This window comes from Ambystoma mexicanum, unplaced genomic scaffold, assembly GCF_040938575.1.
Source record: "Ambystoma mexicanum isolate Mex_15411 unplaced genomic scaffold, UKY_AmexF1_1 Mex_scaf3, whole genome shotgun sequence".
In the NCBI taxonomy this organism is placed as follows: domain Eukaryota; kingdom Metazoa; phylum Chordata; class Amphibia; order Caudata; family Ambystomatidae; genus Ambystoma; species Ambystoma mexicanum.
The window spans coordinates 3,612,660-3,640,620 of NW_027182444.1; positions in this window are offsets into that span (position 1 = coordinate 3,612,660).

Sequence of the window (27,961 nt, forward strand, 5' to 3'; positions counted from 1 at the left end):
TCCAAACCTGAGACCCTCCCTTTAGCATGAGATGTGATATCCAACTCCTTCCCATTCCAATCCTGAGACCCTTCTGATAGCATGAGACGTTATATCTCAATGCCTCTAATACCAAACCTGAGATCCTACCTCTAACATGAAATGTGATATCCAACTCCTTCCCCTTCCAAACTTGGGAGCCTTCCTATAACATGAGATGTGATATCCAACTCCTTCCCATTCCAATCCTGAGACCCTTCCTATTGCATGAGATGTGATGTCTCAATGCTTCTAATACCAAATCTGAGATCCTTCCTATAACATGAGATGTGATATCCAACTCCGTCCCATTCCAATCCTGAGACCCTTCATGTAGCATGAGATGTGATATCTCAATGCTTATACCAAACCTGAGACCCTTCCTATAGCATGAGATGTGATATCCAAGTCCTTCCCATTCCAATCCTGAGACCCTTCCTATAGCATGAGATGTGATATCTCAATGCCTCTAATACCAAACCTGAGATCCTTCCTCTAACATGAAATGTGATAACCAACTCCTTCCCATTCCAATCCTGAGACCCTTCCTATAGCATGAGATGTGATATCTCAATGCCTCTAATACCAAACCTGAGATCCTTCCTCTAACATGAAATGTGATAACCAACTCCTTCCCATTCCAATCCTGAGACCCTTCCTATAATATGAGATGTGATATCTCAATGCTTATACCAAACCTGAGAGCCTTCCTATAGCATGAAATGTGATATCCAAATCCTTCCCATTCCAATCCTGAGACCCTTCCTATAGCATGAGATGTGATATCTCAATGCTTCTAATACCAAACCTGAGATCCTTCCGATATCATGAGATGTGATATCTCAATGCTTCTAATACCAAACCTGAGATCATTCCTATAACACAAGATGTGATATCCAAATCCTTCCCCTTCCAAACCTGAGACCCTGCCTTTAGCATGAGATGTGATATCCAACTCCTTCCCATTCCAATCCTGAGACCCTTCTGATAGCATGAGATGTTATATCTCAATGCCTCTAATACCAAACCTGAGATCCTACCTCTAACATGAAATGTGATATCCAACTCCTTCCCCTTCCAATCCTGAGACCCTTCCTATAACATGAGATGTGATATCCAACTCCTTCCCATTCCAATCCTGAGACCCTTCCTATAGCATGAGATGTGATATCCAAGTCCTTCCCATTCCAATCCTGAGACCCTTCCTATAGCATGAGATGTGATATCTCAATGCCTCTAATACCAAACCTGAGATCCTTCCTCTAACATGAAATGTGATATCCAACTCCTTCCCATTCCAATCCTGAGACCCTTCCTATAGCATGAGATGTGATATCTCAATGCTTATACCAAACCTGAGAGCCTTCCTATAGCATGAAATGTGATATCCAAATCCTTCCCATTCCAATCCTGTGGCCCTTCCTATAGCATGAGATGTGATATCTCAATGCTTCTAATACCAAACCTGAGATCCTTCTGATATCATGAGATGTGATATCTCAATGCTTCTAATACCTAACCTGAGATCATTCCTATAACACAAGATGTGATATCCAAATCCTTCCCCTTCCAAACCTGAGACCCTCCCTTTAGCATGAGATGTGATATCCAACTCCTTCCCATTCCAATCCTGAGACCCTTCTGATAGCATGAGATGTGATATTCAATGCCTCTAATACCAAACCTGAGATCCTACCTCTAACATGAAATGTGATATCCAACTCCTTCCCTTTCCAAACGTGAGAGCCTCCATATAGCATGAGATGTGATATTCAAGTCCTTCCCATTCCAATCCTGAGACCCTTCCTATAGCATGAGATGTGATATCTCAATGCTTCTAATACCAAACCTGAGACCCTTCCTATAACATAAGATGGGATATCCAACTCCTTCCCATTCCAATCCTGAGACCCTTCCGATAGCAGAGATGTGATATCTCAATGCTTATACCAAACCTGAGACCCTTCCTATGGCATGAGATGTCATATACAACTCCTTCCCATTCCAATCCTGCGACCCTTCCTATAGCATGATATGTGATATCTCAATGCTTATACCAAACCTGAGACCCTTCCTATAGCATGAGATGTGATATCCAATTCCTTCCCATTCCAATCCTGAGACCCTTCCTATAACATGAGATGTGATATCTCAATGCCTCTAATACCAAACCTGAGATCCTTCCTCTAACATGAAATGTGATATCCAACTCCTTCCCTTTCCAAACCTGAGAGCCTACCTATAGCGTGAGATGTGATATCCAAGTCCTTCCCATTCCAATCCTGAGACCCTTCCTATAGCATGAGATGTGAAATCTCAATGCTTATACCAAACCTGAGACCCTTCCTATAGCATGAGATGTGATATCCAAATCCTTCCCATTCCAAACCTGAGATCCTTCCGATAGCATGAGATGTGATATTTCAATTCTTCTAATACCAAACCTGAGATCCTTCCTATAACACGAGATGTGATATCCAAATCCTTCCCCTTACAAACCTGAGACCCTCCCTTTAGCATGAGATGTGATATCCAACTCCTTCCCATTCCAATCCTGGGACCCTTCTGATAGCATGAGATGTTATATCTCAATGCCTCTAATAACAAACCTGAGATCCTACCTCTAACATGAAATGTGATATCCAACTCCTTCCCCTTCCAAACCTTGGAGCCTTCCTATAACATGAGATGTGATATCAAAGTCCTTCCAATTCCAATCCTGAGACCCTTCCTATAACATGAGATGTGATATCCAATTCCTTCCCATTCCAATCCTGAGACCCTTCCTATAGCATGAGATGTGATGTCTCAATGCTTCTAATACCAAATCTGAGATCCTTCCTATAATATGAGATGTGATATCCAACTCCTTCCCATTCCAATCCTAATACCCTTCCTAAAGCATGAGATGTGATATCTCAATGCTTATACCAAACCTGAGACCCTTCCTATAGCATGAGATGTGATATCCAAATCCTACCCATTCCAATCCTGAGACCCTTCCTATAGCATGAGATGTGATATCTCAATGCCTCTAATACCAAACCTGAGATCCTTCCTCTAACATGAAATGTGATATCCAAATCCTTCCCTTTCCAAACCTGAGAGCCTACCTATAGCATGAGATGTGATATCCAACTCCTTCCCATTCCAATCCTGAGACCCTTCCTATAGCATGAGATGTGATATCTCAATGCTTATACCAAACCTGAGACCCTTCCTATAGCATGAGATGTGATATCCAAATCCCTCCCATTCCAATCCTGAGACCCTTCCTATAGCATGAGATGTGATATCTCAATGCCTATAATACCAAACCTGAGATCCTTCCTCTAACATGAAATGTGATATCCAACTCCTTCCCTTTACAAACCTGAGAGCCTACCTATAGCATGAGATGTGATATCCAAGTCCTTCCCATTCCAATCCTTAGACACTTCCTACAGCATGAGATGTGATATCTCAATGATTCTAATACCAAACCTGAGACCCGCACTATAACATGAGATGGGATATCCAACTCCTTCCCATTTCAATCCTGAGACACTTCTGATAGCAGAGATGTGATATCTCAATGCTTATTCCAAACCTGAGACCCTTCCTCTAACATGAGATGTGATATCCAACTCCTTCCCGTTCCAAACCTGAGACCCTTCCTATAGCATATGTGATATCCAACTCCTTCCCATTACAAACATGAGACCCTTTCTATAGCAAGAATGTCATATCCAACTCCTTCCCATTCCAATCCTGAGACCATTCCTATAGCATGAGATGTGATATCTCAATGCTTCTAATACCAAACCTGAGATCCTTCCTATGACATGAGATGTGATATCCAATTCCTTCCCATTCCAAACCTGAGACCCTTCCTATAGCATGAGATGTGATATCTCAATGCTTCTAATACCAAACCTGAGATCCTTCCTATAACATGAGATGTGATATCCAAATCCTTCCCCTTCCAAACCAGAGACCCTCCCTTTAGCATGAGATGTGATATCCAACTCCTTTCCATTCCAATCCTGAGACCGTTCTGATAGCATGAGATGTGATATTTCAATTCTTCTAATACCAAACCTGAGATCCTTCCTATAACACGAGATGTGATATCCAAATCCTTCCATTTCCAAACCTGAGACCCTCCCTTTAGCATGAGATGGGATATCCAACTACTTCCAAATCCAATCCTGATACCCTTCCGATAGCATGAGATGTGATATCTCAATCGCTCTAATACCAAACCTGAGATCCTTCCGATAGCATGAGATGTGATATCTCAATGCTTCTAATACCAAACGTGAGATCCTTCCCATAACATGAGATGTGATATCAAAATCCTTCCCCTTCCAAACCTGAGACCCTCCCTTTAGCATGAGATGTGATATCCAACTCCTTCCCAGTCCAATCCTGAGACCCTTCTGATAGCATGAGATGTTATATCTCAATGCCTGTAATACCAAACCTGAGATCCTACCTCTAACATGAAATGTGATATCCAACTCCTTCCCCTTCCAAACCTGGGAGCCTTCCTATAACATGAGATGTGACATCGAAGTCCTTCCCATTCCAATCCTGAGACCCTTCCTATAACATGAGATGTGATATCCAACTCCTTCCCATTCCAATCCTGAGACCCTTCCTATAGCATGAGATGTGATGTCTCAATGCTTCTAATACCAAATCTGAGATCCTTCCTATAACATGAGATGTGATATCCAACTCCTTCCCATTCCAATCCTGAGACCCTTCCTATAGCATGAGATGTGATATCTCAATGCTTATACCAAACCTGAGACCCTTCCTATAGCATGAGATGTGATATCCAACTCCTTCCCATTCCAATCCTGAGACACTTCCTATAACATGAGATGTGATGTCTCAATGCTTTTAATACCAAACCTGAGATCCTTCCTATGGCATGAGATGTCATATAAAACTCCTTCCCATTCCATTCCTGAGACCCTTCCTATAGCATGAGATGTGATATCGAACTCCTTCCCATTCCAATCCTGAGACCCTTCCTATAGCATGAGATGTGATATCTCAATGCTTCTAATAACAAACCTGAGATCCTTCCTATAACATGAGATGTGATATCCAAATCCTTCCCCTTCCAAACCAGAGGCCCTCCCTTTAGCATGAGATGTGATATCCAACTCCTTCCCATTCCAATCCTGAGACCCTTCTGATAGCATGAGATGTTATATCTCAATGCCTCTAATACCAAACCTGAGATCCTACCTCTAACATGAAATGTGATATCCAACTCCTTCCCCTTCCAAACCTGGGAGCCTTCCTATAACATGAGATGTGATATCGAAGTCCTTCCCATTCCAATCCTGAGACCCTTCCTATAACATGAGATGTGATATCCAACTCCTTCCCATTCCAATCCTGAGACCCTTCCTATTGCATGAGATGTGATGTCTCAATGCTTCTAATACCAAATCTGAGATCCTTCCTATAACATGAGATGTGATATCCAACTCCTTCCCATTCCAATCCTGAGACCCTTCCTGTAGCATAAGATGTGATATCTCAATGCTTATACCAAACCTGAGACCCTTCCTATAGCATGAGATGTGATATCTCAATGCCTATAATACCAAACCTGAGATCCTTCCTCTAACATGAAATGTGATATCCAACTACCTCCCATTCCAATCCTGAGACCCTTCCTATAGCATGAGATGTGATATCTCAATGCCTATAATACCAAACCTGAGATCCTTCCTCTAACATGAAATGTGATATCCAACTCCTTCCCTTTCCAAACCTGAGAGCCTACCTATAGCATGAGATGTGATATCCAAGTCCTTCCCATTCCAATCCTTAGACACTTCCTACAGCATGAGATGTGATATCTCAATGATTCTAATACCAAACCTGAGACCCGCACTATAACATGAGATGGGATATCCAACTCCTTCCCATTTCAATCCTGAGACACTTCTGATAGCAGAGATGTGATATCTCAATGCTTATTCCAAACCTGAGACCCTTCCTCTAACATGAGATGTGATATCCAACTCCTTCCCGTTCCAAACCTGAGACCCTTCCTATAGCATATGTGATATCCAACTCCTTCCCATTACAAACATGAGACCCTTTCTATAGCAAGAATGTCATATCCAACTCCTTCCCATTCCAATCCTGAGACCATTCCTATAGCATGAGATGTGATATCTCAATGCTTCTAATACCAAACCTGAGATCCTTCCTATGACATGAGATGTGATATCCAATTCCTTCCCATTCCAAACCTGAGACCCTTCCTATAGCATGAGATGTGATATCTCAATGCTTCTAATACCAAACCTGAGATCCTTCCTATAACATGAGATGTGATATCCAAATCCTTCCCCTTCCAAACCAGAGACCCTCCCTTTAGCATGAGATGTGATATCCAACTCCTTTCCATTCCAATCCTGAGACCGTTCTGATAGCATGAGATGTGATATCTCAATGCTTCTAATACCAAACCTGAGATCCTTCCGATAGCATGAGATGTGATATTTCAATTCTTCTAATACCAAACCTGAGATCCTTCCTATAACACGAGATGTGATATCCAAATCCTTCCCCTTCCAAACCTGAGACCCTCCCTTTAGCATGAGATGGGATATCCAACTACTTCCAAATCCAATCCTGATACCCTTCCGATAGCATGAGATGTGATATCTCAATCGCTCTAATACCAAACCTGAGATCCTTCCGATAGCATGAGATGTGATATCTCAATGCTTCTAATACCAAACGTGAGATCCTTCCCATAACATGAGATGTGATATCAAAATCCTTCCCCTTCCAAACCTGAGACCCTCCCTTTAGCATGAGATGTGATATTCAACTCCTTCCCAGTCCAATCCTGAGACCCTTCTGATAGCATGAGATGTTATATCTCAATGCCTGTAATACCAAACCTGAGATCCTACCTCTAACATGAAATGTGATATCCAACTCCTTCCCCTTCCAAACCTGGGAGCCTTCCTATAACATGAGATGTGATATCGAAGTCCTTCCCATTCCAATCCTGAGACCCTTCCTATAACATGAGATGTGATATCCATTTCCTTCCCATTCCAATCCTGAGACCCTTCCTATAGCATGAGATGTGATGTCTCAATGCTTCTAATACCAAATCTGAGATCCTTCCTATAACATGAGATGTGATATCCAACTCCTTCCCATTCCAATCCTGAGACCCTTCCTATAGCATGAGATGTGATATCTCAATGCTTATACCAAACCTGAGACCCTTCCTATAGCATGAGATGTGATATCCAACTCCTTCCCATTCCAATCCTGAGACACTTCCTATAACATGAGATGTGATGTCTCAATGCTTCTAATACCAAACCTGAGATCCTTCCTATGGCATGAGATGTCATATAAAACTCCTTCCCATTCCATTCCTGAGACCCTTCCTATAGCATGAGATGTGATATCGAACTCCTTCCCATTCCAATCCTGAGACCCTTCCTATAGCATGAGATGTGATATCTCAATGCTTCTAATAACAAACCTGAGATCCTTCCTATAAAATGAGATGTGATATCCAAATCCTTCCCCTTCCAAACCAGAGGCCCTCCCTTTAGCATGAGATGTGATATCCAACTCCTTCCCATTCCAATCATGAGACCGTTCTGATAGCATGAGATGTGATATCTCAATGCTTCTAATACAAAACCTGAGATTCTTCCAATAGCATGAGATGTGATATTTAATTCTTCTAATACCAAACCTGAGATCCTTCCTATAACACGAGATGTGATATCCAACTCCTTCCCATTCCAATCCTGAGACCCTTCTGATAGCATGAGATTTTATATCTCAATGCCTCTAATACCAAACCTGAGATCCTACCTCTAACATGAAATGTGATATCCAACTCCTTCCCCTTCCAAACCTGGGAGCCTTCCTATAACATGAGATGTGATATCGAAGTCCTTCCCATTCCAATCCTGAGACCCTTCCTATAACATGAGATGTGATATCCAACTCCTTCCCATTCCAATCCTGAGACCCTTCCTATTGCATGAGATGTGATGTCTCAATGCTTCTAATACCAAATCTGAGATCCTTCCTATAACATGAGATGTGATATCCAACTCCTTCCCATTCCAATCCTGAGACCCTTCCTGTAGCATAAGATGTGATATCTCAATGCTTATACCAAACCTGAGACCCTTCCTATAGCATGAGATGTGATATCCAAGTCCTTCCCATTCCAATCCTGAGACCCTTCCTATAGCATGAGATGTGATATCTCAATGCCTCTTATACCAAACCTGAGATCCTTCCTCTAACATGAAATGTGATATCCAACTCCTTCCCATTCCAATCCTGAGACCCTTCCTATAGCATGAGATGTGATGTCTCAATGCTTCTAATACCAAATCTGAGATCCTTCCTATAACATGAGGTGTGATATCCACCTCCTTCCCATTCCAATCCTGAGACCCTTCCTATAGCATGAGATGTGATATCTCAATGCTTATACCAAACCTGAGACCCTTCCTATAGCATGAAATGTGATATTCAAATCCTTCCCATTCCAATCCTGAGACCCTTCCTATAGCATGAGATGTGATATCTCAATGCTTCTAATACCAAACCTGAGATCATTCCTATAACACGAGATGTGATATCCAAATCCTATCCCTTCCAAACCTGAGACCCTCCCTTTAGCATGAGATGTGATATCCAACTCCTTCCCGTTCCAATCCTGAGACCCTTCTGATAGCATGAGATGTGATATTCAATGCCTCTAATACCAAACCTGAGATCCTACCTCTAACATGAAATGTGATATCCAACTCCTTCCCTTTCCAAACGTGAGAGCCTCCATATAGCATGAGATGTGATATTCAAGTCCTTCCCATTCCAATCCTGAGACCCTTCCTATAGCATGAGATGTGATATCTCAATGCTTCTAATACCAAACCTGAGACCCTTCCTATAACATAAGATGGGATAGCCAACTCCTTCCCATTCCAATACTGAGACCCTTCCGATAGCAGAGATGTGATATCTCAATGCTTATACCAAACCTGAGACCCTTCCTATGGCATGAGATGTGATATCCAACTCCTTGCCATTCAAATCCTGAGACCCTCCCTATAACAAGAGATGTCATATCCAACTCCTTCCCATTCCAAACCTGAGACCCTTCCTTTAGCATGAGATGTGATATCCAAATCCTTCACATTCCAATCCGGAGACCCTTCCTATAGCATGAGATGTGATATCTCAATGCTTCTAATACCAAACCTGAGATCCGTCCTATAACATGAGATGTGATATCCAACTCCTTCCCATTCCAAACCTGAGACCCTTCCGATAGCATGAGATGTGATATCTCAATGCTTCAAAAACCAAACATGAGAACCATCCTATAACATGAGATGTGAAATCCAAATCCTTCCCTTCCCAAACCTGAGACTCTTCCTATAGCATGAGATGTCACATCTCATGGTATAGGAAGGGTCTCAGGATTGGAATGGGAAGGAGTTGGATATCACATTGAATGGGAAGGAGTTTGATATCACATCTCAAGCTATAGGAAGGGTCTCAGGTTTGGAAAGGGAATGATTTGGATTTCACATCTCATGTTATAGGATGGTTCTCATGTTTGGTTTTAGAAGCATTGAGATATCACATCTCATGCTATCGGAAGGGTCTCAGGTTTGGAATGGGAAGGAGTTTGATATCACATCTCATGTTATAGGAAGGGTCTCAGGTTTGGTATTAGAAGCATTGAGATATCACATCTCATGCTATAGGAAGAGTCTAAGGTTTGGAAGGGGAAGGATTTGGGTATCACATCTCATGTTATAGGACCGGTCTCAGGTTTGGTATTAGAAGCATTGAGATATCAAGTCTCATGGTATAGGACGGGTCTCAGAATTGGAATGGGAAGGAGTTGGATATCACATCTCAAGCTATAGGAAGGGTCTCAGGATTGGAATGGGAAGGAGTTTGATATCACATCTCATGCCATGGTATGGGTCTCAGGTTTTGTAGAAGCATTGGAATATCACATCTCATGCTATCGGAAGGGTATCGGGATTGGATTTGGAAGGAGTTGGATATCCCATCTCATGCTATAGGAAGGGTCTCAGGATTGGAATGGGAGGAGCTGGATATCACATCTCATGCTAAAGGAAGGGTCTCAGGTTTGGAAGGGGAAGGATTTGGATATCACATCTCATGTTATAGGACGGGTCTCAGGTTTGGTATTAGAAGCATTGTGATATCACATCTCATGCTATAGGATGTGTCTCAGGATTGGAATGGGAACGAGTTGGATATCACATCTCATGCTATAGGAAGGGTTTCAGGTTTGGTAGAAGCATTGAGATATCACATCTCATGCTATAGGAAGAGTCTCAGGTTTGGGAAGGGAAGGATTTGGATTTCACATCTCATGTTATAGGATGGTTCTCATGTTTGATTTTTGAAGCATTGAGATATCACATCTCATGCTATCGGAAGGGTCTCAGGTTTGGAATGGGAAGGAGTTGGATATCACATCTCATGTTATAGGAAGGATCTCAGGTTTGGTATTAGAAGCATTGAGATATCACATCTCATGCTATAGGAAGGGTCTCCGGATTGGAATGTGAAGAATTTGGATATCACATCTCATGCTAAAGGAAGGGTCTTAGGTTTGGAATGGGAAGGAGTTGGATATGACATCTCTTGTTATAGGGAGGGTCTCAGGATTTGAATGGCAAGGAGTTGGATATCACATCTCTGCTATAGGAAGGGTCTCAGGATTGGATTGGGAAGGAGTTGGATATCCCTTCTCATGCTATAGGAAGGGTCTCGGGTTGGAATGGGAAGGAGTTGGATGTCACATCTCATGTTATAGGAAGGGTCTCAGGATTGGAATGGGAAGGATTTGGATATCACATCTCTTGCTATAGGAAGGGTCTCAGGTTTTTTATTAGAAACATTGAGATATCACATCTCATGCTATAGGAAAGGTTTTAGGATTGGAATGGGAAGTATTTGGATATCACATCTCATGCTAAAGGAAGGGTCTCAGGTTTGGAAGGGGATTGATTTGGATATCATATCTCATGTTATAGGACGGGTCCCAGGTTTGGTATTAGAAGCATTGAGATATCACATCTCATGGTATAGGAAGGGTCTCAGGGTTGGAATGGGAAGGAGTTGGATATCACATCTCATCCAATAGGAAGGGTCTCAGGTTTGGAATGGGAAGGAATTGGATATCACATCTCATGTTATAGGAAGGATCTCAGGTTTGGTATTAGAAGCATTGAGATATCACATCTCATGCTATAGGAAGGGTCTCAGGATTGGAATGGGAAGGAGTTGGATATCACATCTCATGCCATAGGAAGGGTCTCAGGTTTGGTATAAGCATTGAGATATCACATCTCTGCTATCGGAAGGGTCTCAGGATTGGATTGGGAAGGAGTTGGATATCCCTTCTCATGCTAGAGGAAGGGTCGCAGGTTGGAATGGGAAGGAGATGGATATCACATCTCATGTTATAGGAAGGGTCTCAAGATTGGAATGGGAAGGATTTGGATATTACATCTCATGCTATAGGAAGGGTCTCAGGTTTGGTATAAGCATTGAGATAACCCATCTCATGCTATAGGAAGGGTCTCAGGATTGGAATCAGAAGGAGTTGTATATGACATCTCATGCAATAGGAAGGGTCACAGGTTTGGTATAAGCATTGAGATATCACATCTCTGCTATCGGAAGGGTCTAAGGTTTGGAAGGGGAAGGATTTGGATATCACATCTCATGTTAAAGGACCGGTCTCAGGTTTGGTATTAGAAGCATTGAGATATCAAGTCTCATGGTATAGGACGGGTCTCAGAAGTGGAATGGGAAGGAGTTGGATATCACATCTCAAGCTATAGGAAGGGTCTCAGGATTGGATTGCGAAGGAGTTTGATATCACATCTCATGCCATGGTATGGGTCTCAGGTTTTGTAGAGGCATTGGGATATCATATCTCATGCTATCGGAAGGGTATCAGGATTGGATTTGGAAGGAGTTGGATATCCCATCTCATGCTATAGGAAGGGTCTAAGGTTGGAATGGGAAGGAGTTGGATATCACATCTCATGTTATAGGAAGGGTCTCAGGATTGGAATGGGAAGGACTTGGATATCACATCTCATTCTATAGGAAGGCTCGCAGGGTTGGAAGGGGAAGGAGTTGGATATCACATTTCATGTTAGAGGTAGGATCTCAGGTTTGGTATTAGAGGCATTGAGATATCACATCTCATGCTATCAGAAGGGTCTCAGGATTGGAATGGGAAGGAGTTGGATATCACATCTCGTGCTAAAGGGAGGGTCTAAGGTTTGGAAGGGGAAGGGTTTGGATATCACATCTCATGTTATAGGAAGGATCTCAGGTTTGGTATTAGAAGCATTGAGATATCACATCTCATGCTATCGGAAGGGTCTCAGGTTTGGTATAAGCATTGAGATATCACATAAATGCTATCGGAAGGGTCTCAGGATTGGAATGGGAAGGTCTTGGATATCACAATTCATATTATAGGAAGGGTCTCAGGTTTGGTATTAGAAGCATTGAGATATTACATCTCATGCTATAGGAAGGGTCTCAGGATTGGAATGGGAAGGACTTGGATATCACATCTCATGTTATAGGAAGGGTCTCAGGTTTGGAAGGGGAAGGATTTGGATATCACATCTCATGTTATTGGACCGGTCTCAGGTTTGGTATTAGAAGCATTGAAATATCAAGTCTCATGGTATAGGACGGGAGTTTGATATCACATCTCATGCTATCGGAAGGGTCTCAGGATTGGATTTGGAAGGAGTTGGATATCCCATCTCATGCTATAGGAAGGGTCTCAGGTTGGAATGGGAAGGAGTTGGATATCACATCTCATGCTATTGGAAGGATCTCAGTTTTGGTATTAGAAGCATTGAGATATCACATCTCATGCTATTGGAAGGGTCTCAGGATTGGAATGGGAAGGAGTTGGATATCACATCTCATGTTATAGGAAGGATCTCGGGTTTGGTATTAGAAGCATTGAGATATCACATCTCATGCTATAGGAAGGGTCTCAGGATTGGAATGGGAAGGAGTTGGATATCACATCTCATGCTAAAGGAAGGGTCTCAGTTTTGGTAGAAGCATTGAGATATCACATCTCATGCTATAGGAAGGGTCTCAGGATTGGAATGGGAGGAGCTGGATATCACATCTCATGCTAAAGGAAGGATCTCAGGTTTGGAAGGGGAAGGACTTAGATATCACATCTCATGCTATAGGGAGGGTCTCAGTTTTGATATTAGAAGCATTGAGATATCACATCTAATGCTATCGGAAGGGTCTCAAGATTGGAATGGGAGGAGCTGGATATCACATCTCATGCTAAAGGAAGGATCTCAGGTATGGAAGGGGAAGGATTTGGATATCACATCTCATGTTATAGGACGGGTCTCAGGTTTGGTATTAGAAGCATTGAGATATCACATCTCATGCTATAGGAAGTGTCTCAGGATTGGAATGGGAAGGAGTTGGATATCACATCTCATGCTATAGGAAGGGTTTCAGGTTTGGTAGAAGCATTGAGATATCACATCTCATGCTATAGGAAGAGTCTCAGGTTTGGGAAGGGAAGGATTTGGATGTCACATCTCATGTTATAGGATGGTTCCCATGTTTGGTTTTTGAAGCATTGAGATATCACATCTCATGCTATCGGAAGGGTCTCAGGTTTGGAATGGGAAGGAGTTGGATATCACATCTCATGTTATAGGATGGTTCTCATGTTTGGTTTTACAAGCATTGAGATATCACATCTCATGCTATCGGAAGGGTCTCAGGTTTGGAATGGGAAGGAGTTGGATATCACATCTCATGTTATAGGAAGGATCTCAGGTTTGGTATTAGAAGCATTGAGATATCACATCTCATGCTATAGGAAGGGTCTCAGGATTGGAATGTGAAGGATTTGGATATCACATCTCATGCTATAGGAAGGGTCTCAGGATTGGATTGGGAAGGAGTTGGATATCTCCCTTCTCATGCTATAGGAAGGATCTCAGGTTGGAATGGGAAGGAGTTGGATATCACATCTCATGTTATAGGAAGGGTCTCAAGATTGGAAGGGGAAGGATTTGGATATTACATCTCTTGCTATAGGAAGGGTCTCAGGTTTTTTATTAGAAACATTGAGATATCACATCTCATGCTATAGGAAGGGTCTCAGGTTTGGAAGGGGAAGGATTTGGATATCACATCTCATGTTATAGGACGGGTCCCAGGTTTGGTATTAGAAGCATTGAGATATCACATCTCATGGTATAGGAAGGGTCTCAGGATTGGAATGGGAAGGAATTGGATATCACATCTCATGTTATAGGAAGGATCTCAGGATTGGAATGGGAAGGATTTGGATATCACATCTCTTGCTATAGGAAGGGTCTCAGGTTTTTTATTAGAAGCATTGAGATATCACATCTCATGGTATAGGAAGAGTCTCAGGATTGGAATGGGAAGGAGTTGGATATACCTTCTCATGCTATAGGAAGGGTCTCAGGTTGATAATGGGAAGGAGTTGGATATCACATCTCGTTATAGGAAGGGTCTCAGGATTGGAATGGGAAGGATTTGGATATCACATCTCTTGCTATAGGAAGGGTCTCAGGATTGGAATGGGAAGGATTTGGATATCACATCTCATGCTATAGGAAGGGTTTCAGGATTGGAATGGGAAGGATTTGGATATCACATCTCATGCTAAAGGAAGGGTCTCAGGTTTGGAAGGGGAACGATTTGGATATCATATCTCATGTTATAGGACGGGTCCCATGTTTGATATTAGAAGCATTGAGATATCACATCTCATGCTATAGGAAGAGTCTCAGGATTGGAATGGGAAGGAGTTGGATAACACGTCTCATGTTACAGGAAGGGTCTCAGGATTGGAATGGGAAGGAGTTGGATATCACATCTCATGCTAAAGGAAGGGTCTCAGGTTTGATAGAAGCATTGAGATATCACATCTCATGCTATAGGAAGGAACTCAGGATTGGAATGGGAAGGAGTTGGATATCACATCTCATGCCATAGGAAGGGTCATCAGGTTTGGTATAAGCATTGAGATATCACATCTCTGCTATCGGAAGGGTCTCAGGATAGGAATGGGAAGGACTTAGATATCACATCTCATACGATAGGGAGGGTCTCAGTTTTGATATTAGAAGCATTGAGCTATCACATCTCATGCTATCGGAAGGGTCTCAGGATTGGAATGGGATGGAGTTGGATATCACATCTCAAGCTATCTCAGGATTGGAATGGGAAGGAGTTTGATATCACGTCTCAAGCTATAGGAAGGGTCTCAGGTTTGGAAGGGGAAGGATTTGGATCTGACATCTCATGTTCTAGGATGGGTCTTAGGTTTGGTATTAGAAGCATAGAGATATCACATCTCATGGTATAGGAAGGGTCTCAGGATTGGAATGGGAAGGAGTTGGATATCACATCTCAAGCTATCTCAGGATTGGAATGGGAAGGAGTTTGATATCACATCTCAAGCTATAGGAAGGGTCTCAGGTTTGGAAAGGGAAGGATTTGGATTTCACATCTCATGTTATAGGATGGTTCTCATGTTTGGTTTTAGAAGCATTGAGATATCACATCTCACGCTATCGGAAGGGTCTCAGGTTTGGAAAGGGAAGGAGTTGGATATCACATCTCATGCTAAAGGAAAGGTCTCAGGTTTGGAAGGGGAAGGATTTGGATCTCACATCTCATGTTTTAGGACGGGTCTCAGGTTTGGTATTAGAAGCATTGAAATATCACATCTCATGGTATAGGAAGGGTCTCAGGATTGGAATGGGAAGGAGTTGGATATCACATTGAATGGGAAGGAGTTTGATGTCACATCTCATGTTATAGGAAGGATCTCAGGTTTGATAGAAGCATTGAGATATCACATCTCATGCTATAGGAAGGAACTCAGGATTGGAATGGGAAGGAGTTGGATATCACATCTCATGCTACAGGAAGGGTCTCAGGATTGGAATGGGAAGGAGTTGGATATCACATCTCATGCTAAAGGAAGGGTCTCAGGTTTGATAGAAGCATTGAGATATCACATCTCATGCTATAGGAAGGAACTCAGGATTGGAATGGGAAGGAGTTGGATATCACATCTCATGCCATAGGAAGGGTCATCAGGTTTGGAAGGGGAAGGATTTGGATTTCACATCTCATGCTATCGGAAGGATCTCAGTTTTGGTATTAGAAGCATTGAGATATCACATCTCATGCTATAGGAAGGGTCTCAGGATTGGAATGGTAAGGAGTTGGATATCACATCTCATGTTATAGGAAGGATCTCAGGTTTGGTATTAGAAGCATTGAGCTATCACATCTCTGCTATGGGAAGGGTCTCAAGATAGGAATGGGAAGGACTTAGATATCACATCTCATACGATAGGGAGGGTCTCAGTTTTGATATTAGAAGCATTGAGCTATCACATCTCATGCTATCGGAAGGGTCTCAGGATTGGAATGGGAAGGACTTGGATATCACATCTCATGTTATAGGAAGGGTCTCAGGTTTGGAAGGGGAAGGATTTGGATTTCACATCTCATGCTATCGGAAGGATCTCAGTTTTGGTATTAGAAGCATTGAGATATCACATCTCATGCTATAGGAAGGGTCTCAGGATTGGAATGGGAAGGAGTTGGATATCACATCTCATGTTATAGGAAGGATCTCAGGTTTGGTATTAGAAGCATTGAGATATCACATCTCATGCTATAGGAAGGGTCTCAGGATTGGAATGGGAAGGAGTTGGATATCACATCTCATGCTAAAGGAAGGGTCTCAGTTTTGGTAGAAGCATTGAGATATCACATCTCATGCTATAGGAAGGGTCTCAGGATTGGAATGGGAAGGACTTAGATATCACATCTCATGCTATAGGGAGGGTCTCTGTTTTGATATTAGAAGCATTGGGATATCACATCTCATGCTATCGGAAGGGTCTCAAGATTGGAATGGGAGGAGCTGGATATCACATCTCATGCTAAAGGAAGGATCTCAGGTTTGGAAGGGGAAGGATTTGGATATCACATCTCATGTTATAGGACGGGTCTCAGGTTTGGTATTAGAAGCATTGAGATATCACATCTCATGCTATAGGAAGTGTCTCAGGATTGGAATGGGAAGGAGTTGGATATCACATCTCATGCTATAGGAAGGGTTTCAGGTTTGGTAGAAGCATTGAGATATCACATCTCATGCTATAGGAAGAGTCTCAGGTTTGGGAAGGGAAGGATTTGGATGTCACATCTCATGTTATAGGATGGTTCCCATGTTTGGTTTTTGAAGCATTGAGATATCACATCTCATGCTATCGGAAGGGTCTCAGGTTTGGAATGGGAAGGAGTTGGATATCACATCTCATGTTATAGGATGGTTCTCATGTTTGGTTTTACAAGCATTGAGATATCACATCTCATGCTATCGGAAGGGTCTCAGGTTTGGAATGGGAAGGAGTTGGATATCACATCTCATGTTATAGGAAGGATCTCAGGTTTGGTATTAGAAGCATTGAGATATCACACTCATGCTATAGGAAGGGTCTCAGGATTGGAATGTGAAGGATTTGGATATCACATCTCATGCTATAGGAAGGGTCTCAGGATTGGATTGGGAAGGAGTTGGATATCTCCCTTCTCATGCTATAGGAAGGATCTCAGGTTGGAATGGGAAGGAGTTGGATATCACATCTCATGTTATAGGAAGGGTCTCAAGATTGGAATGGGAAGGATTTGGATATTACATCTCTTGCTATAGGAAGGGTCTCGGGTTTTTTATTAGAAACATTGAGATATCACATCTCATGCTATAGGAAGGGTATCAGGTTTGGAAGGGGAAGGATTTGGATATCACATCTCATGTTATAGGACGGGTCCCAGGTTTGGTATTAGAAGCATTGAGATATCACATCTCATGGTATAGGAAGGGTCTCAGGATTGGAATGAGAAGGAGTTGGAAATCACATCTCATCCAATAGGAAGGGTCTCAGGTTTGGAATGGGAAGGAATTGGATATCACATCTCATGTTATAGGAAGGATCTCAGGATTGGAATGGGAAGGATTTGGATATCACATCTCTTGCTATAGGAAGGGTCTAAGTTTTTTTATTAGAAGCATTGAGATATCACATCTCATGGTATAGGAAGAGTCTCAGGATTGGAATGGGAAGGAGTTGGATATACCTTCTCATGCTATAGGAAGGGTCTCAGGTTGGAATGGGAAGGAGTTGGATATCACATCTCATTATAGGAAGGGTCTCAGGATTGGAATGGGAAGGATTTGGATATCACATCTCTTGCTATAGGAAGGGTCTCAGGTTTTTTATTAGAAACATTGAGATATCACATCTCATGCTATAGGAAGGGTTTCAGGATTGGAATGGGAAGGATTTGGATATCACATCTCATGCTAAAGGAAGGGTCTCAGGTTTGGAAGGGGAAGGATTTGGATATCATATCTCATGTTATAGGACGGGTCCCATGTTTGATATTAGAAGCATTGAGATATCACATCTCATGCTATAGGAAGAGTCTCAGGATTGGAATGGGAAGGAGTTGGATAACACGTCTCATGTTACAGGAAGGGTCTCAGGATTGGAATGGGAAGGAGTTGGATATCACATCTCATGCTAAAGGAAGGGTCTCAGGTTTGATAGAAGCATTGAGATATCACATCTCATGCTATAGGAATGAACTCAGGATTGGAATGGGAAGGAGTTGGATGTCACATCTCATGCCATAGGAAGGGTCATCAGGTTTGGTATAAGCATTGAGATATCACATCTCTGCTATCGGAAGGGTCTCAGGATAGGAATGGGAAGGACTTAGATATCACATCTCATACGATAGGGAGGGTCTCAGTTTTGATATTAGAAGCATTGAGCTATCACATCTCATGCTATAGGAAGGGTCTCAGGATTGGAATGGGATGGAGTTGGATATCACATCTCAAGCTATCTCAGGATTGGAATGGGAAGGAGTTTGATATCACATCTCAAGCTATAGGAAGGGTCTCAGGTTTGGAAGGGGAAGGATTTGGATCTCACATCTCATGTTTTAGGATGGGTCTCAGGTTTGGTATTAGAAGCATAGAGATATCACATCTCATGGTATAGGAAGGGTCTCAGGATTGGAATGGGAAGGAGTTGGATATCACATCTCAAGCTATCTCGGGATTGGAATGGGAAGGAGTTTGATATCACATCTCAAGCTATAGGAAGGGTCTCAGGTTTGGAAAGGGAAGGATTTGGATTTCACATCTCATGTTATAGGATGGTTCTCATGTTTGGTTTTAGAAGCATTGAGATATCACATCTCACGCTATCGGAAGGGTCTCAGGTTTGGAAAGGGAAGGAGTTGGATATCACATCTCATGCTAAAGGAAAGGTCTCAGGTTTGGAAGGGGAAGGATTTGGATCTCACATCTCATGTTTTAGGACGGGTCTCAGGTTTGGTATTAGAAGCATTGAAATATCACATCTCATGGTATAGGAAGGGTCTCAGGATTGGAATGGGAAGGAGTTGGATATTACATTGAATGGGAAGGAGTTTGATGTCACATCTCATGTTATAGGAAGGATCTCAGGTTTGGTATTAGAAGTATTGAGATATCACATCTCATGCTATAGGAAAGGTCTCAGGTTTGGTATAAGCATTGAGATATCCCATCTCATGCTATAGGAAGGGTCTCAGGATTGGAATCGGAAGGAGTTGTATATGACATCTCATGCCATAGGAAGGGTCACAGGTTTGGTATAAGCATTGAGATATCACATCTCTGCTATCGGAAGGGTCTCAGGATTGGAATGGGAAGGAGTTGGATATCCCATCTCGTTATAGGAAGGGTCTCAGGTTTGGTATTAGATGCATTGAGATATCACATCTCATGCTATAGGAAGGGTCTAAGGTTTGGAAGGGGAAGGATTTGGATATCACATCTCATGTTATAGGACCGGTCTCAGGTTTGATATTAGAAGCATTGAGATATCAAGTCTCATGGTATAGGACGGGTCTCAGAATTGGAATGGGAAGGAGTTTGATATCACATCTCATGCCATGGTATGGGTCTCAGGTTTGTAGAGGCATTGGGATATCACATCTCATGCTATCGGAAGGGTATCAGGATTGGATTTGGAAGGAGTTGGATATCCCATCTCATGCTATAGGAAGGGTCTAAGGTTGGAATTGGAAGGAGTTGGATATCACATCTCATGTTATAGGAAGAGTCTCAGGATTGGAATGGGAAGGACTTGGATATCACATCTCATTCTATAGGAAGGCTCTCAGGGTTGGAAGGGGAAGGAGTTGGATATCACATTTCATGTTAGAGGTAGGATCTCAGGTTTGGTATTAGAGGCATTGAGATATCACATCTCATGCTATCAGAAGGGTCTCAGGATTGGAATGGGAAGGAGTTGGATATCACATCTCATGCTAAAGGAAGGATCTCAGGTATGGAAGGGGAAGGATTTGGATATCACATCTCATGTTATAGGACGGGTCTCAGGTTTGGTATTAGAAGCATTGAGATATCACATCTCATGCTATAGGAAGTGTCTCAGGATTGGAATGGGAAGGAGTTGGATATCACATCTCATGCTATAGGAAGGGTTTCAGGTTTGGTAGAAGCATTGAGATATCACATCTCATGCTATAGGAAGAGTCTCAGGTTTGGGAAGGGAAGGATTTGGATGTCACATCTCATGTTATAGGATGGTTCCCATGTTTGGTTTTTGAAGCATTGAGATATCACATCTCATGCTATCGGAAGGGTCTCAGGTTTGGAATGGGAAGGAGTTGGATATCACATCTCATGTTATAGGATGGTTCTCATGTTTGGTTTTACAAGCATTGAGATATCACATCTCATGCTATCGGAAGGGTCTCAGGTTTGGAATGGGAAGGAGTTGGATATCACATCTCATGTTATAGGAAGGATCTCAGGTTTGGTATTAGAAGCATTGAGATATCACATCTCATGCTATAGGAAGGGTCTCAGGATTGGAATGTGAAGGATTTGGATATCACATCTCATGCTATAGGAAGGGTCTCAGGATTGGATTGGGAAGGAGTTGGATATCTCCCTTCTCATGCTATAGGAAGGATCTCAGGTTGGAATGGGAAGGAGTTGGATATCACATCTCATGTTATAGGAAGGGTCTCAAGATTGGAAGGGGAAGGATTTGGATATTACATCTCTTGCTATAGGAAGGGTCTCAGGTTTTTTATTAGAAACATTGAGATATCACATCTCATGCTATAGGAAGGGTCTCAGGTTTGGAAGGGGAAGGATTTGGATATCACATCTCATGTTATAGGACGGGTCCCAGGTTTGGTATTAGAAGCATTGAGATATCACATCTCATGGTATAGGAAGGGTCTCAGGATTGGAATGGGAAGGAATTGGATATCACATCTCATGTTATAGGAAGGATCTCAGGATTGGAATGGGAAGGATTTGGATATCACATCTCTTGCTATAGGAAGGGTCTCAGGTTTTTTATTAGAAGCATTGAGATATCACATCTCATGGTATAGGAAGAGTCTCAGGATTGGAATGGGAAGGAGTTGGATATACCTTCTCATGCTATAGGAAGGGTCTCAGGTTGGAATGGGAAGGAGTTGGATATCACATCTCGTTATAGGAAGGGTCTCAGGATTGGAATGGGAAGGATTTGGATATCACATCTCTTGCTATAGGAAGGGTCTCAGGTTTTTTATTAGAAACATTGAGATATCACATCTCATGCTATAGGAAGGGTTTCAGGATTGGAATGGGAAGGATTTGGATATCACATCTCATGCTAAAGGAAGGGTCTCAGGTTTGGAAGGGGAAGGATTTGGATATCATATCTCATGTTATAGGACGGGTCCCATGTTTGATATTAGAAGCATTGAGATATCACATCTCATGCTTTAGGAAGAGTCTCAGGATTGGAATGGGAAGGAGTTGGATAACACGTCTCATGTTACAGGAAGGGTCTCAGGATTGGAATGGGAAGGAGTTGGATATCACATCTCATGCTAAAGGAAGGGTCTCAGGTTTGATAGAAGCATTGAGATATCACATCTCATGCTATAGGAAGGAACTCAGGATTGGAATGGGAAGGAGTTGGATATCACATCTCATGCCATAGGAAGGGTCATCAGGTTTGGTATAAGCATTGAGATATCACATCTCTGCTATCGGAAGGGTCTCAGGATAGGAATGGGAAGGACTTAGATATCACATCTCATACGATAGGGAGGGTCTCAGTTTTGATATTAGAAGCATTGAGCTATCACATCTCATGCTATCGGAAGGGTCTCAGGATTGGAATGGAATGGAGTTGGATATCACATCTCAAGCTATCTCAGGATTGGAATGGGAAGGAGTTTGATATCACATCTCAAGCTATAGGAAGGGTCTCAGGTTTGGAAGGGGAAGGATTTGGATCTGACATCTCATGTTCTAGGATGGGTCTTAGGTTTGGTATTAGAAGCATAGAGATATCACATCTCATGGTATAGGAAGGGTCTCAGGATTGGAATGGGAAGGAGTTGGATATCACATCTCAAGCTATCTCAGGATTGGAATGGGAAGGAGTTTGATATCACATCTCAAGCTATAGGAAGGGTCTCAGGTTTGGAAAGGGAAGGATTTGGATTTCACATCTCATGTTATAGGATGGTTCTCATGTTTGGTTTTAGAAGCATTGAGATATCACATCTCACGCTATCGGAAGGGTCTCAGGTTTGGAAAGGGAAGGAGTTGGATATCACATCTCATGCTAAAGGAAAGGTCTCAGGTTTGGAAGGGGAAGGATTTGGATCTCACATCTCATGTTTTAGGACGGGTCTCAGGTTTGGTATTAGAAGCATTGAAATATCACATCTCATGGTATAGGAAGGGTCTCAGGATTGGAATGGGAAGGAGTTGGATATCACATTGAATGGGAAGGAGTTTGATGTCACATCTCATGTTATAGGAAGGATCTCAGGTTTGATAGAAGCATTGAGATATCACATCTCATGCTATAGGAAGGAACTCAGGATTGGAATGGGAAGGAGTTGGATATCACATCTCATGCTACAGGAAGGGTCTCAGGATTGGAATGGGAAGGAGTTGGATATCACATCTCATGCTAAAGGAAGGGTCTCAGGTTTGATAGAAGCATTGAGATATCACATCTCATGCTATAGGAAGGAACTCAGGATTGGAATGGGAAGGAGTTGGATATCACATCTCATGCCATAGGAAGGGTCATCAGGTTTGGAAGGGGAAGGATTTGGATTCCACATCTCATGCTATCGGAAGGATCTCAGTTTTGGTATTAGAAGCATTGAGATATCACATCTCATGCTATAGGAAGGGTCTCAGGATTGGAATGGGAAGGAGTTGGATATCACATCTCATGTTATAGGAAGGATCTCAGGTTTGGTATTAGAAGCATTGAGCTATCACATCTCTGCTATGGGAAGGGTCTCAGGATAGGAATGGGAAGGACTTAGATATCACATCTCATACGATAGGGAGGGTCTCAGTTTTGATATTAGAAGCATTGAGCTATCACATCTCATGCTATCGGAAGGGTCTCAGGATTGGAATGGGAAGGACTTGGATATCACATCTCATGTTATAGGAAGGGTCTCAGGTTTGGAAGGGGAAGGATTTGGATTTCACATCTCATGCTATCGGAAGGATCTCAGTTTTGGTATTAGAAGCATTGAGATATCACATCTCATGCTATAGGAAGGGTCTCAGGATTGGAATGGGAAGGAGTTGGATATCACATCTCATGTTATAGGAAGGATCTCAGGTTTGGTATTAGAAGCATTGAGATATCACATCTCATGCTATAGGAAGGGTCTCAGGATTGGAATGGGAAGGAGTTGGATATCACATCTCATGCTAAAGGAAGGGTCTCAGTTTTGGTAGAAGCATTGAGATATCACATCTCATGCTATAGGAAGGGTCTCAGGATTGGAATGGGAAGGACTTAGATATCACATCTCATGCTATAGGGAGGGTCTCTGTTTTGATATTAGAAGCATTGAGATATCACATCTCATGCTATCGGAAGGGTCTCAAGATTGGAATGGGAGGAGCTGGATATCACATCTCATGCTAAAGGAAGGATCTCAGGTTTGGAAGGGGAAGGATTTGGATATCACATCTCATGTTATAGGACGGGTCTCAGGTTTGGTATTAGAAGCATTGAGATATCACATCTCATGCTATAGGAAGTGTCTCAGGATTGGAATGGGAAGGAGTTGGATATCACATCTCATGCTATAGGAAGGGTTTCAGGTTTGGTAGAAGCATTGAGATATCACATCTCATGCTATAGGAAGAGTCTCAGGTTTGGGAAGGGAAGGATTTGGATGTCACATCTCATGTTATAGGATGGTTCCCATGTTTGGTTTTTGAAGCATTGAGATATCACATCTCATGCTATCGGAAGGGTCTCAGGTTTGGAATGGGAAGGAGTTGGATATCACATCTCATGTTATAGGATGGTTCTCATGTTTGGTTTTACAAGCATTGAGATATCACATCTCATGCTATCGGAAGGGTCTCAGGTTTGGAATGGGAAGGAGTTGGATATCACATCTCATGTTATAGGAAGGATCTCAGGTTTGGTATTAGAAGCATTGAGATATCACACTCATGCTATAGGAAGGGTCTCAGGATTGGAATGTGAAGGATTTGGATATCACATCTCATGCTATAGGAAGGGTCTCAGGATTGGATTGGGAAGGAGTTGGATATCTCCCTTCTCATGCTATAGGAAGGATCTCAGGTTGGAATGGGAAGGAGTTGGATATCACATCTCATGTTATAGGAAGGGTCTCAAGATTGGAATGGGAAGGATTTGGATATTACATCTCTTGCTATAGGAAGGGTCTCGGGTTTTTTATTAGAAACATTGAGATATCACATCTCATGCTATAGGAAGGGTATCAGGTTTGGAAGGGGAAGGATTTGGATATCACATCTCATGTTATAGGACGGGTCCCAGGTTTGGTATTAGAAGCATTGAGATATCACATCTCATGGTAAAGGAAGGGTCTCAGGATTGGAATGAGAAGGAGTTGGAAATCACATCTCATCCAATAGGAAGGGTCTCAGGTTTGGAATGGGAAGGAATTGGATATCACATCTCATGTTATAGGAAGGATCTCAGGATTGGAATGGGAAGGATTTGGATATCACATCTCTTGCTATAGGAAGGGTCTAAGTTTTTTTATTAGAAGCATTGAGATATCACATCTCATGGTATAGGAAGAGTCTCAGGATTGGAATGGGAAGGAGTTGGATATACCTTCTCATGCTATAGGAAGGGTCTCAGGTTGGAATGGGAAGGAGTTGGATATCACATCTCATTATAGGAAGGGTCTCAGGATTGGAATGGGAAGGATTTGGATATCACATCTCTTGCTATAGGAAGGGTCTCAGGTTTTTTATTAGAAACATTGAGATATCACATCTCATGCTATAGGAAGGGTTTCAGGATTGGAATGGGAAGGATTTGGATATCACATCTCATGCTAAAGGAAGGGTCTCAGGTTTGGAAGGGGAAGGATTTGGATATCATATCTCATGTTATAGGACGGGTCCCATGTTTGATATTAGAAGCATTGAGATATCACATCTCATGCTATAGGAAGAGTCTCAGGATTGGAATGGGAAGGAGTTGGATAACACGTCTCATGTTACAGGAAGGGTCTCAGGATTGGAATGGGAAGGAGTTGGATATCACATCTCATGCTAAAGGAAGGGTCTCAGGTTTGATAGAAGCATTGAGATATCACATCTCATGCTATAGGAATGAACTCAGGATTGGAATGGGAAGGAGTTGGATATCACATCTCATGCCATAGGAAGGGTCATCAGGTTTGGTATAAGCATTGAGATATCACATCTCTGCTATCGGAAGGGTCTCAGGATAGGAATGGGAAGGACTTAGATATCACATCTCATACGATAGGGAGGGTCTCAGTTTTGATATTAGAAGCATTGAGCTATCACATCTCATGCTATCGGAAGGGTCTCAGGATTGGAATGGGATGGAGTTGGATATCACATCTCAAGCTATCTCAGGATTGGAATGGGAAGGAGTTTGATATCACATCTCAAGCTATAGGAAGGGTCTCAGGTTTGGAAGGGGAAGGATTTGGATCTCACATCTCATGTTTTAGGATGGGTCTCAGGTTTGGTATTAGAAGCATAGAGATATCACATCTCATGGTATAGGAAGGGTCTCAGGATTGGGATGGGAAGGAGTTGGATATCACATCTCAAGCTATCTCAGGATTGGGATGGGAAGGAGTTTGATATCACATCTCAAGCTATAGGAAGGGTCTCAGGTTTGGAAAGGGAAGGATTTGGATTTCACATCTCATGTTATAGGATGGTTCTCATGTTTGGTTTTAGAAGCATTGAGATATCACATCTCACGCTATCGGAAGGGTCTCAGGTTTGGAAAGGGAAGGAGTTGGATATCACATCTCATGCTAAAGGAAAGGTCTCAGGTTTGGAAGGGGAAGGATTTGGATCTCACATCTCATGTTTTAGGACGGGTCTCAGGTTTGGTATTAGAAGCATTGAAATATCACATCTCATGGTATAGGAAGGGTCTCAGGATTGGAATGGGAAGGAGTTGGATATTACATTGAATGGGAAGGAGTTTGATGTCACATCTCATGTTATAGGAAGGATCTCAGGTTTGGTATTAGAAGTATTGAGATATCACATCTCATGCTATAGGAAGGGTCTCAGGTTTGGTATAAGCATTGAGATATCCCATCTCATGCTATAGGAAGGGTCTCAGGATTGGAATCGGAAGGAGTTGTATATGACATCTCATGCCATAGGAAGGGTCACAGGTTTGGTATAAGCATTGAGATATCACATCTCTGCTATCGGAAGGGTCTCAGGATTGGAATGGGAAGGAGTTGGATATCCCATCTCGTTATAGGAAGGGTCTCAGGTTTGGTATTAGATGCATTGAGATATCACATCTCATGCTATAGGAAGGGTCTAAGGTTTGGAAGGGGAAGGATTTGGATATCACATCTCATGTTATAGGACCGGTCTCAGGTTTGATATTAGAAGCATTGAGATATCAAGTCTCATGGTATAGGACGGGTCTCAGAATTGGAATGGGAAGGAGTTTGATATCACATCTCATGCCATGGTATGGGTCTCAGGTTTTGTAGAGGCATTGGGATATCACATCTCATGCTATCGGAAGGGTATCAGGATTGGATTTGGAAGGAGTTGGATATCCCATCTCATGCTATAGGAAGGGTCTAAGGTTGGAATTGGAAGGAGTTGGATATCACATCTCATGTTATAGGAAGGGTCTCAGGATTGGAATGGGAAGGACTTGGATATCACATCTCATTCTATAGGAAGGCTCTCAGGGTTGGAAGGGGAAGGAGTTGGATATCACATTTCATGTTAGAGGTAGGATCTCAGGTTTGGTATTAGAGGCATTGAGATATCACATCTCATGCTATCAGAAGGGTCTCAGGATTGGAATGGGAAGGAGTTGGATATCACATCTCATGCTAAAGGGAGGGTCTAAGGTTTGGAAGGGGAAGGATTTGGATATCACATCTCATGTTATAGGAAGGATCTCAGGTTTGGTATTAGAAGCATTGAGATATCACATCTCATGCTATCCGAAGGGTCTCAGGTTTGGTATAAGCATTGAGATATCACATCTCTGCTATCGGAAGGGTCTCAGGATTGGAATGGGAAGGACTTGGATATCACAATTCATGTTATAGGAAGGGTCTCAGGTTTGGTATTAGAAGCATTGAGATATCACATCTCATGCTATAGGAAGGGTCTCAG